Source organism: Trichosurus vulpecula, chromosome 4 (assembly GCF_011100635.1).
Source record: "Trichosurus vulpecula isolate mTriVul1 chromosome 4, mTriVul1.pri, whole genome shotgun sequence".
Lineage (NCBI taxonomy): Eukaryota > Metazoa > Chordata > Mammalia > Diprotodontia > Phalangeridae > Trichosurus > Trichosurus vulpecula.
This window is the reverse complement of record NC_050576.1, coordinates 48,948,432-48,964,928: the sequence shown is the minus strand read 5'-3', so window position 1 is coordinate 48,964,928 and position 16,497 is coordinate 48,948,432. Positions and strand designations below refer to the sequence as shown.

Below are 16,497 nucleotides of genomic sequence, written 5' to 3'. Positions count from 1 at the left end.
ATTAAATGGGACCTTTTGGGGAGTTTTGTGGAAGCTGCAGATGACACATGAAGGCCAGCAGACAACATAGAGCCTATGATCAAATACTTAATCCAGATTTTACAATAAGGTACTGTAAATACTCCATAAAAGAAAAAGAAGGGGGCAGCTAGGTGGCAGAGTGAGTACAGCACCAGCTCTGGAGTCAGGAGGATCTGAGTTCAAATCCAGCCTCAGACACTTGACATACTTATTAGCTGCACGACCTTGGGCAAGTTGCTTAATCCCAATTGCCCTGACTTCCCTCCTCTAAAAAAGAAAAAGAAAAAAATGCAGACTTCTTTGGAAAACCAAAAATAATTTACAAAGATTTTCCAGACTGTGGGGGTGTCACATGGTGCCCTAGGCCTCATGGTGTGGAGAGTATAACTGTATTTGGATCTCTCTTCTAACCCCTGGCACTGTGGCTCGGGGGTAGGAGTGATGGACACAGTATGAGTGTGAGATGACAACAACATGACAAGAAGTTCTTGGCTGTATCAGGATTTTCAAGCTTGTAAGGAGGTGGCATGAATCATTGGGGCAGATGGAGGACATCATCAGAGAAAAGCCACACATTATAATTGAAGTTAGAATGTTCTAGAAAAACAAAAAAAACTCATGGAATCAGAACTGATTAAACACTGTATAGATAGAATTGAAATGGGATTGCATTATCAGATCCCTTATCCAAGGCCAAATTTACCTGCCTCCAATGGCCCGCACTCCCCTACAAAGTTATGGATTTCAAAGCCAGGGAAAGCTAAGGAAACTTTCCTGAAGCCTTGCAATGAATTTTCTTAATCCAAGAAATAGGTTCTCTGTATGAAGTGTGAGTCAAGCAGCACCTGAGCACAAATGAGGATGAATCTTTTCTTTTTTGACTTAAGCCCAGTCAGAGATGGAAAAGACAAAGAATATAGAATCTTTACAGTAACTTCTCTTAAACACTCAAAGATTTGGGTTTCTAATCTCATAACACTGGTTTATATGTCCTTGAATTTGTCACTGCCAGTGAGTGTCTTGCTGCTAGGAAGGAAGATGCTAACCCCAAAAGATCATTCCTAATCATGGTCTTAGTAAATAGCATCTTAGATGAAAGTCTGAAAATAGCAAAAATTGGGTTTAAATTTAAATTTAATTTTAAAAATTACATTTTCTTGTGTGGAAATAATGTAGCTGTATACACAGAGGGGGATGCAGAGTACAGACATTGAAGTAACTATTAGCAGCTTCTTTTGGAAGTTGATAAAATTACTATGAAAATCAGATATTAAGCTCAGACTTGTAAATCTCTGAGGGCTTTATTTTGTTTTTTATTTAAGGTATGGATATGCGTTTTAAACATCATGGATCACTACCTTGTTGTGGCAGAGGGATTTGCCCAGCTCAATGAAATTATGAACTATGCTGTGCAGGATTACCCAGATGGACAGGTTACAGCAGAGAGTTCTGACAAAAGGTGATCCACTGGAGAAGGAAATGGCAAGCCAGTCCAGTATCTTTGCTAATAAAACTGCATGAATAGTATTAAAATTATAAAAGAGATGACATCAGAAGATAAGTCTCTCAGACTGGAAGGTGTTCAGTATGCTATTGGGACCACTACAAGCAGCTCCAGAAAGAATGAAGTGGGTGAGTCAAAGCTGAAAGGAAGCTCAGCTATAGATGTGTCTGTTGATGAGAGGAAAGTCCAATGCTGCAAAGATTAATATTGCACAGGAACCTGGACTGTAAGATCTATGAACCAAGATAAGCTGGATGTAGTCAAACAAGAGTTGGAAAGATAAAACATCAACTTAAAAAAAAAACATCGATTAAACATTACACACATGGGTGTGGGTGAAGTCACATGGACAGGAATGGGTGAATTTTATTCAGGTGATCATTACATATGCTAGTGTGGACAAGAATGGAGTAGCCCTCATAGTCAATAAGGGGGTGAGAAAAACAATTCTGGGTTATAATCTCAAAAATGACAAAATTGTATCTGTTTAAATCTAAGGCAAATTATTCAATTTCATAGTAACACAAGTCTATGCTCCAAATAGTGCTGCCAAAGAGGTCAAAGCTTCTATGAAGACCTACAATAACTTCTAAAAATAATCCCCCCTCAAAACCAAAAAAAGACATCACATTCATCAACCGGGATTGGAGTGTAAACTAGGAAATCAAAAGATAATTGGAATAATAGACAAGTTTGACTTTGAAGTACAAAATGAAGCAGAGCAGAGACTAGTAGAATTTTATTAAGACAACTTGTTAGTCATATCAAACACTCTTTTCCAACAACTCCAAAGGCAATTCTACTCATGGATATCACCAGATGGTGAACACTGAAATCAGATTGATTATATACTTTGCAGTCAATGGTGGAGAAGCTCTATACAGTCAGTTAAACAAGATCTGAAGCTGATTGTGGCTCAGATCATGAGCTTCTTATTGTAAAATTCAGATTTAAATTGAAGAAAGTACGGAAAAGCATCAGACCATGTAGGTATGACCCAAATAACATCCATCATACATATGAAGTGGAAGTGAGAAATAAATTTAAAGGATTAAACCTGGTGGATAGAGTACTTGAAGAACCATGGACAGAATGTAATATTGCATAGGAGGCAGCAGCAACAGCAGCAAAAATCCCAAAGAAAAAGAAGAGCAAGAAAGCAAAATGACTGTCTGAAGAGGCTTTATAAATAGCTGGGGAAAGGAGGAAAGTGAAAGGGAAAGGAGAAAGCCAAAGATATACTGAACTAAATGCAGAATCTTAGAGAATAGCAAGGAGAGAGAAGAAGATTTTCTTAAATGAGCAATGCAGAGAGATGGTAGAAAATAATAAACTGGGAAAGACAAAAAAATCTCTTCAAGAAAATTAGAGATATCAAGGGAATATTTTATGCAAAAAATGAGTATGATAGAAAACAAAAATGGCAGGGACTTAACAGAAGAAGAAGAGATTAAGAAGAGGTGGCAAGAATATATAGAAAAGTATACAAGAAAGATATTAGCATCACCAATAATGACGATGGTGTGGTTACTGAATTTGAGCCAGACATTCTATAAAATGAAGTCAAGGTGGCCTTAGGAAGCATTGCTAATAATAAGGCTAGTGGAGGTGACAGAGATCCAGCTGAGCTATTTAAAATGCTGAAGGACGACAGTGTTGAAATGTTTCACTCAATATGCTGGTAGATTTGGAAAGCTTAACAATGGCTACTGGATTGAAAAAGATCAGTTTATATTCTAATCCTAAAGAAGGGCAATGCCAAAGAATGTTCAAAATAATGAACAATTGTGCTCATTTGACACATCAACAAGGCTATGTTTAGATTCTGCAAGATAGGCTTTAGCAATATGTGAACTGATATGTGAATATCTGAAGTACAGGTTAGTTTTCAAAGAGGCAGGGGAACTAGAGACCAAATTGCCAACATTCAGTGGATTGTGGAAGGAGCAAGGGACTTCCAGAACAAAACACAACAAAACATTTATGTCTACTTCATTGACTATATTAAAGCCTTTAACTGTGTGGATAACAACATAATGTATCAAGTCCTCAAAAACATGGGAGTACCAGATTGTCTTACTTGTCTTCTGAGAAACCTGTATTTGGGCCAAGAAATAACCGTTAGAACCTTGATTTAAGGTTGAAAAAAGAGTATGACAAGGCTATATGTTGTCACCTTACTTATTTAACTTATACGCAGAGTACATCATGTAAAATACCAGGCTGGACTAATTAAAAGCTGTAATTAAGGCTTCTGGGAGAAATATCAACAATCTCAGATATGCAGATTATACCACTTTGATGGCAGAAAGCAAAGAAGATTAAGGAGCCTCTTGATGAGGGTGGAATGAGGTAGTGTTAAAGCTGGCCTGAAGCTCAACATTAAAAAAATAAGATCATGGCAACCAGTCTTCCTGGCAAATAAAGAGAGAATAAATAGAAGCAGGTTAGATTTTATATTCTTGGGCTCAAAGATCACTGGATTTGGTGACCGCAGCCACAAAATTTAAAGATGTTTGCTCCTTGGAAAGAAAGCTGTAGCAAATCTGGAAAGCATACTAAAAAACAGAGACATCACCTTGCCAGCAAAGGTTTTTGTAGTCAAAGCTATGATTTTTCCATTAGTAATCTATGCCTATAAGAGTTGGATTATAAGGAAAGTTAAGTGCCAAAGAATCAACGCTTTTGCATTGTGCTTCTGGAAAAGATTTTTAAGAGTCCCTTGCATGGCAAGGAGATCAAAACAATATTTAAAGAAATTAATTCAGGCTGTTCACTGGAAGGACAAATACTGAAGCTGAAGCTTAAATACTGTGGCCACATAATGAGAAGATAGGACTCAAGGGAAAAGAAACTAATGTTGAGAAAGATTGAAGGCAAAAGGAGAATGGGAAGGCAGAGGATGAGATATTGCATGGGTAGTGTCATGGGAGCAACAGACATGAGCTCAGACAGACTTTGGGAAATAGTGGAGGGTAGGAGGGCCTGGTGTACTATGGTCCATGGGGTCACGAAGAGTCAGACACGACTGAACAACTGAACAACAACAATATTTAAAATAAGACCTTTTTCTGTTTTAGTTGTTCTACTGATAGCTTTTTTTGACTCTCTTGACTCAAAGATATATTTCTTATTCAGATTCAAGTAGGTTGTTTTCTCTTTTACCACACCAGCAGAGTTCATCATATATAGTTTATTCCCATCACCTATTTAACTGCTGGAGGAAGATATCATATTATCTCAAGGAAATTTTTGGGAGGAGGGAGATATCCCAGATTTCCAGGAACTGATATAGTTTATTTAATTCTCTCCATCAAATGCATACAACATACAAACAAATTTCAAAACCTCTGACATAACTATCCTCAAAGCCTCCCTGCAAACCCATACTACAATTGGTAAAAGTAGTCATTATTTCTAATTGATAAAAAAAATTGGAATCTTACAAGCAGAAGAATATGCTTTATAAATTATAAGGCTGGGCTGATTTTAAAATTATGCACAAATAGGAAAAGGCCAATCTGGATCAAAAGGAGAAGAGACTGTGCCTTTGTGATAAGCCAAGGGAAAACCCCACTGGTAGTCGCTGTACATCAGTGTTGTCTTTCATGTTCAAAGATGATTGAAATCTTCAATAAAAATTGTTCATGGAAAAAAATATTGAATCTATCTTTCTATTTGGACTCCGTGCAGGCCATCTTCCACAACACTGGAGAATACCATCAAGGGGCAAACACCGTCACCTATTTGGAAATCTTCAGCTTAGTACAGATGATCCTGAAAAGGTACGGAATTTCCTCTGGGAAAAATTTTCCCCCAAGTGAATTATATTTTTAATCTTGAATATATCTCCTCTAGAGAGAAAAGGGTTTTCTATATGTTTTCCCTTGAAGAAGGTTAAGGTAAAGGGGTTGTTCAGGGGGAATATTAAAGAGGAATCAATGGTAAGACATTGCAGTGTGGTGTAGTGAGGGTGTGATTTGGCAATGGAGAGGTCAAATGTCACCTCAAAATTGCAGGCCTAGGGACAAAAGCAGGATCTTGGTGCTTCTGATGATTCATTGATAAATGAATTGAAAGACTGACAGTTTGCTTTGGATCCCTTGGGAATTGGCTCCTTTGTCTTTTCCTTCCATTATTACCTTTTTGCCACTCTATAGATGCTACATCTACTGCAGATTGCTTCTGCCTTTCACTCAGCCAACTGAAGTAGAGCAAGAAGTCAATCAAGAGAGGGAAAGTTCCATCACTAACTGCCACTCAGACTTTGAACAATCATTTGGAGTTGGTTCCCCACTGCCCAACATCAGTATTCAGAGGGTGAGGCTCAGCTTTAGATTTTGATACGCTTTTAGGTACTATTTTTTTTTACAATTTAGGTTTTGGCTACTGCAAGACAAAGAACAATAGGGAACTATGCAATAAAAACAGCCTTCTTTGTAGACCTCCAAAAGATTAGCCCAAGGAAGTTCCAAGAAACCTCTGACAAAGCAGGGGTGTGTGGGAGCATCTTGTCCTTTTCTTGTGGCTCACTTTACAGGTTTCAAATCCAAATTCTAATGTGACTCATCACCTGATTCCGCAGGCAGTGACTGATGCCCTAGTTTAAGATTCAGGATATTAACAATGACTAATATTTTCACAATGCTCTAAGGTTTACAAAACACCTTATGTACATTATCTCCTTAAATTAAGAATTCTTAACTTTATTGTGTCAAAGACCCCTTGGCAGTGTGAATCCTAGGGAGCCCTTCTTAAGGTTTTTAAAATATTTTTCATTTTACAAATGTTTTTGAATTAATAAAATTACATTTGCATGATTACAGAGGTAACTAATTCCATTGAAATGCAGTTACAAGTTTTTTTTAAGTGCAGAAGTCCTTACAATAGCTCTGTGAGGTAGGTGCTAATCCTGTTTTGCAGATGAAGAAACAGATGACATAAACCCAGGTCTTTTTACTCCAAATAATATCAATAGCTTTTTTGCAAAAAAAAAATGTATGTATAGTGTTTTATATTTAATCTTCACAAAGAAGGTGATCCTTCAGTTTCCTCATCTACAAAAATCTGAGTGAGTTCTTCTTGATGGCTTCTAAGGTCCCTATCAGCTCTAAATCTGTGGTCCTATGAAGTACAAGCTAATATTAATCCCATTTTACACTGCAGGAACAGTCTAAGAGATGTTAAGTGACTTGCCCAGTGTCACGCACGTAGTAATTGTCTAAGAAAGTATTATGAATTTGGGTCTTCTTCACCCCAAGCCCAGTGCTCAGCACAGTATACCAAGATGCCTCTTGTGATAGGATATATTTTAGAATCATGCAGTACTAAAATAAAAACCTAACTTAATCAGTGATCCCTCTCTCTCTTCTTGGAAGGTGAGAACACAAAGCCTTCATTCTGCTATCCTTTACCCTGATCTGGCCACATATGGAGTATTGCATTCAATTCTGGCCAACATATTTTTGGGAGGACCATAAGAAGCTCTCTAGAGGAGGCCAACCAGGAAACTGGAGAGCCTTGACATTTTTCCAGATGAGGATTGGTTGAAAGAACTAAGGCTACTATAGAAAAGACAACTCAGGGGTGTGTGTGTGTGTGTGTGTGTGTGTGTGTGTGTGTGTGTAAGTTTTTAAGTTTCTGAAGGAAACTGTCATATGGAAGGGGGATGATATTTGTTCTGCTTATCCTTAGGAAGAAGATCTAATAGCAAGGGGTGGATGTTGTAATGAAACATATTCAAGCTTAGTGTTAGGAAAACAACCATAAATGGATTATGCTGCCTCGGTAGGTGCTAGATTCCCCTTCTCGGTTGGTCTTTAAAAAAATTGGTTGACCACTTGTCTAGTGTGCTGCAGTGGGGATTTTTGTGATAGACTAGTTAAGCAATGGAATTCCATTCCAACTGGAAATGCTGTGATTCTGAGCAGAGAAGGAAGGAAATATGAAACCAAATAACTCAAAGGGTTGGACTTTTAAGCTGATACAAGGGAACGTATGACTCAGAGATTCAACAATGTGTCTGAGCTCCATATGCACTTTAATGAGAGGCCACATGGAGTGGTAGATGGAAGGGAGAGCTTGGAGTCAGAAAGATGAGGTGGGTCAAGTCCTGCTTCAGACACATGCTACTTTTTCGAGCGTTGTTCCTGGAACATAGTAGGTGTTTAATAAATATTTGTTGACATGACTTGATTTGACGATTAACCTCCCAGTGTCCCTGGCAAATCTCCCAAGACTGTAAATGACAGATAAGTCTTTGATCTCCATCAATGGAGGGAGTTTCCATACAGAGATTTCCTTTATACAGATGAAGTCAAATGTCCAAATAATAAAAAAAATAACAAACACTTATTAATACTTGCATGTGGAGGCATTTCAGAGTCACAGAGAAATTAAAAACACTGTATGCACCATCCTTACCCTCAAAGAACTTACAAATGATTGGAATGATAAACACATATATATACATAGACATCTATAATCTATATGCGTATGTGTATTTTTTGCATATATATGCATATAGTTTAAAAAAAACCCAAGTGGTATAGATCTCTTTTGGTCTGTACTAGATGAAGCTGTATTCACAACACTTTCTCCTTATGATCAACCAAAAATATAGCATTCATTCATTCATGCATTCATTCAACAAGCTTTTGTTAAACCCCTACTGTGTGTCAGACACTACGCTAGGTGTTGGGAATCGATGGTAGTAAATGTCACTAAGGTTAAGTATTATGGCTAGGCAGTTCCAAAGCTTGATTTTTATTAGCAATTATTACCACTATTAGTAATGGTCATAATATTTTTATGGTGTTTGTACATTCAACATATCTTCACTTGAATTTTCTTGTTTGATTGTTCCAAATACCCAGTGAAATTTACAGAGCAAATATCTTTATCTTCATTTTACAGATGAAGAAAAAGAGGCACAGGAAGATTAAATGGCTTGCTTTAGGCTGTGAAATTAATGACAGGAGTGGGATGCCAACCAAGATCAACTGAAACCCAGTCTAGTGTTTTCCTATAGAGTACCTGAAAATTAGGGCCTATCAGCATAACCATTTTAAGAAGCCAGGATTAACTATATTTCCAGAATTATAAAGTCTCTCTTCTCATATTATCACATTACAAAATCTTATCCTAGATGAAAGTTCATGACCAATCGCAAACTTGGGGAAAATGTCTCCCAGTGGAAATCCTGTACACATTTAGTATCATCCGGACCAAACTGCAAATCTCTTTTTGTGTTAAATCCTTCCAAGAGGACCTAAGCTCTTTGAAGGCAGCAACTGTGTGTTTATTTTGTCTGTGAGTTCCAAAGCAGCAGTTGATATATTGGATAGAGAGGAGACTTCAAAGATTTAGGTCTTGACTCTGACATATCTTTCTCAAGTGAGCCAGAGAATGTCACTTCCATTCTCAATATTTGAGGCCAGGGTGTCAAACATATGGCCCACAACTCTCTCCAAGAATGGCCTGAGCCAGATTAAGAGGTTGTTGGGAGCTATTTAATAGAATAAATAAAAATACAATAAAACATAGATAATCTTTCATTTAAAAACTCTCAACATGCAAATGATGGACGTCTTTTCTATTTGAGTCTGACACCACTTCTCTAGGCAACTGTTTAAGTTTAAGACTATACATTGCAGAAGTTGGCAGAGGGAAGTGTCTCACTTGAGAGGTGCCTATACCAATGAAATCCCAAGTTCAATCCCATCCTTTGGGGTCACCAGTGTTTTGCATATGGTAGACTCTTAATAAATAGCTAGCATCTACAGTGATGCTTTAAGGTTTGCCAATGGCTTTACATATGCAAGGCCAATAACCTGGAAAGGTAGAGTTCTGCTTCTCCGATTGGATCAAACTCAAGAACTTGGACTTGAGGAAGTGAGTCTTGAGGAACAGCACTGTGAGGAACAGTGTCTTCCAATAGAATATTTAAAAAACTAGGTCAGTTCAACACAGAGCAAACACATGCTTTCTTCAAGAAGCTTCTTTAATTAATTATACAAAGACACACTCTCACACACATACACACAACATAGATTGTCACCACGTGTGTCCTTAGGCCCCTAAGGAAAAAAAAACACCACCACCTTGCATTATCTGGCAATGTTTGAACAGTGGATAGAGCACTAGACCTGGAGTCAGGAAGATCTGAATTCAAATTTGGCCTGACACTACCTAGCTGTGTGACCTTGGGCAAATCGCTTTGCTTCTGTCTGTCTCAGTTTCCTCCACTGTAAAACCGGGACAGTAATAGCATCTAACTCCCAGCATTGTTGTGAGGATCCAGTGAGATAACCATTATAAAAGGCTTCAGGATAGAGGCTTAATAAACCCAAATTCCCTTCCTCTCCCCATGCCGCTGTCTCTTTCCTTTCCCTCTCTCCATCTGCTTAATGCCTCAACTGACTATGGAGAAACAAGTTTCAGAAACTGTTATCATGGGACACCTGGGATTAGCTGCATGGAATCCTTTGAAGAACAGTGGCCTCTCAGGAACCTTAGCTGATGTGCTGCTGTTCGAGGATATAGAATTTTAAAGATGGCAAGGAAAGGAAGGGAAGGGAAGGAAGGGAGGTAAGAGAGAAGAGGGGAGAAAGAAAGAGAAGGGGAAGGAAAGGAAGGGAAGGGAGGGAGGGAAGAGGAGAGGATAGGAGGAGGTGGGAGGGGAGAGGAAAGAGGAGGGGAAGGAAGGGGAGGAGAGGACAGGGGAGGAGAGGGGAGGGAAGGAAGGGGAGAGGAGAGGATAAAGATAAAGTCTGTGGAAGGATTGTTAAAGAGATTAGTAATGGGATATGGAGGAGTTGGGCTTCCAATTGTGGGCACAAAGCCAGACTTGATTATTAGTGAACCCAGGCTTTTTGCACTGGAAATTTTAAGTAGCTCTTCTGAAATGATATCATGTGGACATATTATGTTTCATGGATCAGAGTGCTTCGAATTTTAATTTTGAAGAAATCCTATAGGTTGAGCCATCTTCTGGCATCTTGGGGGAAGACATTGTTTCTAACAGTGCTGTTCCTGAAGTCTCAGATAAAACCTCAGCTTCTACAGGAAGCTTTTCATGATCCCCTGTAATTCTAGTGAATTCTGACTGTTGATTATTTCTGATTTATCCTGTACATAGCTTGTTTATACATAGTTGTTTACATGCTGTCTTTCCCATTAGACTGTGAATTCCTTGAGCGTGGGGGCTGCCTCTTGCCTCTTTTTGTATCCCCAGCACTTAGCACAGTGCCTGGCACATATATGGTGTTTAACAAATATTTAATGATTGACTGACTCTTCCCTTGCCTTAATGCTCCTGAACAAGGCCTTTTCTCAATACTATAGAAGCTGACCATGACATAACAGACTTCAGAATAGACTTTAGACTTGCTGCATCCTGCCCAAAGTGGGGTTAATTTCCAAGGTAACAGCCTTTTGTTAACAAGGCAACCTCAACTGTGGTGGCCCCACAGCAAGACCCTCAGGGCAGTTTCTTCTTGTAGTTTGGAGGTAAGCTCACTCCTTGGCAATGTCAAGTTCAACAAAGAGATAACTAATTTCTGGTATGATCATGCCATCTGGGAAAGCCACAAGGGATTTACTGCTTTCTTATTTAAAAAAAAAAGAGTCTAGGCCTTGCAAAGGTAAATAGCAGCAGAGGAAGACGAATAGACAGATCTAAGGAGAGTTGCTGGTTTTAGCCTCTGGACCCCAATCACTGCCTCACCCTCACCACTTCTATTTTCATTGGAGGGATATGGAATGGAATTCCCTGCCCCACTGGTGTCCCTGGACAAAGAAAAGGAGAAAATAAGTCAAAATCTAGTGAGAAAATGGACTTGAGAAATAGTTATCCTTTCTACATTTTGGGGGTCAAGGGCATGGCCCTGAAAAATCCATGTAAAACTTTTTGGCCCTCTCTTCATAGCAGAGAAGTCTGAATTATTATCGTATTAAAAGATAAAATGAAAAGATAATTGCTTTTGTACAATACTATGTATTTTATATATAATTTAATATGTAATGCATTTATATATATATAATGCATTTCTGAGTTCCTTAACTTGTGTGTGTGTGTGTGTGTGTGTGTGTGTGTGTGTGTGTGTGTGATCTGCTGGCCTTCACGGGTCACCAGCAGCTTCTGGAAAACCTTCCCAAAATTCCCATTTAATTTCTTATGCTGACCCACAACAAGTCAAAATCATGATGGGGAAAGTCGAGATATAGAAGGAATAACTATAGTAAGTTGAGTGAATTGCTTGTTGCTGGTACCACATATCACTTACGTGTGGAGTAAAGTTGAAGATTATGTCAGAAGGTGGATCGAGATGGAAAGTAACATACAACCTAAATTTTACTCATTCTCAGAAACTGGGCTTCTCAGAGGAGGACTGAAGACTGAACACAGGAGCTGGTATATGGTACTTAACAAATGTTTTTTATTCATCCATTCATTGATATTGGCTAAATTCAGGAAGCTTTTATTATCTCTACCTCTGTTGCACCTGTTCACTGACTAAAGAGAGGACTCCAGCTACCTACCACTTTCCATTAGCACTAAATTTTCTTTCTGGAAAAAGAAAAGAAACCAGTGAAAAAGAAAGAGATTCTTGTTCTGTCTGAAATTCACAAGAAACCCTTGCCAGCTTTATGAATGATGGGAGTTCCACTTTCCATGTCGAAATTGCTGGCCCTGTTGCTGATATCCATAAATTAAGTAGCTGAGTTGTTGGCATTTCTTCCTCTCTTTCAATTAAACACAAGGTACTCACAATGCACAATAGGTCCTTCAGAAGTGTGTCTAATCTGTCTACCCTTCATTGAAAAGAGGGGGAAAGAAATCTGGATACAGGCTCATAAACAAGGAGTCAGTTACAGTACATCTGTAAAAATCTGGAGAGTTGAGTTCCAAAAGGATTTGCTTTGGGAAGAGACCCAAAGTAATAAAGGAAACCAACACAAACGTGTCCACACTCCCAATAATGTGGCAAAACTCCCTCCCATGCCAGCAGGCTATTTCAAAGGATCGAAGAGCTTATGTTTAATAAACCATCATCCAAACGGCTGTGCTGATGCTCTCTGAGATCACCCTGGACTATTGTTTTAGCCCGAAGGGACTTTATAGAATAATTTTCTAATATAACATGCTAATTTCAAAATATCCATACTCAAACTCTATCAGGAGGAGGAGTTAGGGGCCATTCTTTTTTTTTTTTTTTTACCAACCTGCCTTCCCCTCTTCCCCCAAGGATGTGAAGTGAATCATCAGTACAGGCCACAGAAGTTCATACTTTTCCCCTCTTCCCCCACCATCCAGATGTGTAGTGCAGTGAAACCTTGGATTAGAATTTCAAGTTGCCAAAGTGGGACATCAACCCCTATAAAAGGCACAAGGGCTTCTTTATTGTTCTTTTTTCACTTGGGGGTGGTGTGGCCATGGGCCACCATGATCTGTCCTAGAAAAGAATGCTTTGAATATACTTAGTCATCCTCAATAGCTGTTTCCCTTGGTGCCTCGCCTTCTCCTCAGCATGGCAGAGCAGGTGGTTTACCTGGAACACTGGCTGGGGATTGAGGTTTGGCTGGCTTTGTTATCGACAGCACCTGTGTTTATCTGAGCTTCAAGGTGCCAGGTGCTCCTTCATCAAAAACAGCAAGACTTCCATGAGCATGCTAGTCCCCCTCGGAGGAGGATTTCATGGGAGTGTTTGGTTTTTCAAGGAGACCAACATCTAACAAAAAAACTTTAAATGGTTTTGTTGGTGTTTTGTTCTCTTTTTCTGTTAAAGTCATTTCCCAATTCATGCTCCTCTAACTTTCCTTGAATTCTCCCTTCCACCACCACCACCAACAGCAGCGACAGTAACAACAGCAGCAACTACTACCATCACCACCAGCATTACCACTACCACTACTACCACCACCACTACTACTGCTACTACTACCTGTACCGCTACTACTACCACTACCAGCACTACCACCACCACCACCACTACTACTACTACCACCACCACTACTACTACCACTACTACCGCTACTACTACTGCTACCGCTACTACTACCTCTACCACTGCTACTACCACTACTGCCACTACTACTACTACTACTACTACTACTACTACTACTACTACTACTACATTTAAACATGTTGTGTTCCTCTAATATAGGTTTCTTAAACTTGGGGTCCATGATCTTGTTTTTAAAGATTTTTTCTTGTAAATGCATTTCAATATGATTGGTTTCCTTTTTAATCTAATATCTTTTATTTGATACATTTAAAAAAACATTAATCTGAGAAGGGGTCCACAGAATTCCAAAGAATTGCAAACAGAACACTGACATATACACAAAGGCTGAGAACCCTCTTTCTAATAGAACTTAAGCTCCTTGAAGTCAGGGTATATCTCCCTTTTTTATTAATATCCTCAGTGCCTAGAACTGTACGTTACACATAGTAGGTACTTATTGTTGATTCGTTGAATGATAACTAATAAAGCCACTCTATCTGAAAATACATGCAGATTTCTGGTCCGTAGTCCCTCACCTCTCTCTTCAGAGGAAGAGGAATGTACATTTAGTCATCTATTCTCCAGGGCCAAAACTGGTCAGTCACAATCTGAATTCTGCTGACATTTAAGTGCTGTTTTCTTTACCTTATTATAGTAATCACACATATCATTCTTTTGTTCCTGCTTTCCTCACTCTATATCATTTCCACGTATCTTTGAATCATTCATATTTGTCTTTTCTTATGGCACAATCTTGTTGCATTATATTTATATACCCTAATATGTTTAGCTAGTCCCTGATTGATGGGTACATATTATATTTCCAGTTTTTTTTCTACCACAAAAAATTCTCCTGTGCGTTTTTTGGTATCCCTCCCTCCCTCTCTAGTCTAGTTAAACTGGTCTGCTAGCTCTTCCTTGGGCATGGCAGTTTATCTCTTTCCTCCTGGCATTTGAACAAACAAATGGTCCCTCTTCATCTCTGCTTCTTGAAATTCTTAGCTTAGCCTTTTTCTAAGCTCCTCCCCTCCCACTCCTTTCTCATTATTGGAACTTTTCCAACCTCTTGAAATCACTTCCTATTAAGTAGATATTCTTTGTGTTTATTTGTGCACATTCTATCTCCCTAATAGAATGTAAGCCATTGAGGCAGGGTTATTTTGTTTTGTCTTTATAGCATGATGTCTTGCACAAAGATGGCACTTGTGAAATTGAATTCATGCTTTTCCCTCCTAAGTTGGAAGTAGAGAATAGAATGGAATTGTGGTTTTATTGGTATTGGGGGTGGTGCTGAAGGGAACAAGCATCTATTAAGCACCTACTATATGTCACACGTTGTTTTAAGGTCTTTATACATATTGACTCATTTGATCCTTATAGCAATCCTGGGAGGTAAGTACTATTATTATGCTCTATTTTATAATTGAAGAAACTGAGGAAGACAGGTTAAATGACTTGCCCAGGGCCACACAGCTAGTAAGTTTCTGAGGCCAGATTTGAACTCAAATATTCTTGACTCCAGGCTGAGTACACCGTGTCAACTAGCTATCTTTAGAGAATTCCCAGGTGAAGAAATTCCCTCTATCAATGCAGTCCAGTGCCTTCACTGAAATTTATAACCTTAGGAGTGCTGGCTAGAGAGCTGAGAGGTTAAATTATTGCCCAGGGGCACAGGGCCAGTTTTTCTCAGAGATGAGTTTTGTACCCACCTTTTCCTGGCTTTAAAGACTTTCTCTATCCATTATACCACCTGCCTCTCCAACCTCCAATGATCATGTTTACACTTACTGGTTTAGATGTTGCATCCCCCTAATGTAATGTTCAGCTCTATGAGAGCAGGAGATGTTTGGGCTTATGATTCGGCTCAGTTTCATCTTTGTATTTCTAGTGCCCAGCCTAGTAACTCACATACAGCAAACTGCTTAACTGGATCTCTCTCTCCCTCCCTCTCTCTCTCCCTCCCTCCCCTCTCTGTCTCTCTGTCTCTCTGTCTCTCTCTTTCTCTCTCTCTCTCTCTCTCTCTCTCTCTCTCTCTCTCTCTCTCTCTCTCTGTCTTTCTCTCTCATGTATCATCCATCAATTAATCTATCATCTATCTAATCTATCATCATCATCATCATCTGTCATCTACCTATTTATCTGTCATCTTTCTTTTTTTCTTTTCCTTTTTGAGGAGGGAGGGCCAGGCGATTGGGGCTAAGTGACTCGCCCAAGGTCACACAGCTAGTACATATCAAGTGTCTGAGGCTGGATTTGAACTCAGGTCCTCCTGACTCCTGGACCAGTGCTCCATTCACTGTACCACCTAGCTGCCCCATAGCTGTCATCTTTCTATCATCTATCTATCTATCTCTCCTCTATCTCTCTATGTATATCTGAAAAGAATAGAATGTTGCATTCTGCTCTGTAGTCTATCACCTCTCTCTAGAGGAGGAAGGAATGATTACCATCATAAGAAAAGACAAATTTGAGGAATTCAAAAATGCTTCTATTTTTTCAAACTTCTATGAAATAATATGGAATGAAGAGGAATCAATAGAATTATATGCATGATTATTGAAATAATATAAAGAACAAAACGCTAAAAGTCAGATGAACACAGATCACATACACACATATTTACACACAGATATATGTACATACATGTATGTATGTATTTGCATATATGCATAAATATGTATACACACATGTAGTTATCTAATTAGTTAGTTAGCTATGCATATATAAAGGCATCTAAGTGGCACAGTGGATAGAACACTGAGACTGAAGTCAGAAAGACCCAAGTTCAAATTTCAAATGCAGCCTCAGACACTTACTAGCTATGAGACCCTGGGCAAGTCACTGAATCCTGTTTATCTCAGTTTCCTCATCTATAAAGTGAGTTGAAAAAGGAATGGTAAACCACTCCAGTATCTTTACCAAGAAAATCCCAGATGGGGTCACAAAGGGTTGAAATGATGGAAC

The 16,497-nt window shown here is 38.9% G+C and overlaps 1 pseudogene; it reads left to right on the top strand.

Annotated features, from left to right (window-relative positions):
- Window positions 1–484: 484 nt before the first annotated feature.
- On the top strand, window positions 485–799 carry LOC118849164 (annotated as a pseudogene).
- Window positions 800–16,497: the final 15,698 nt, after the last annotated feature.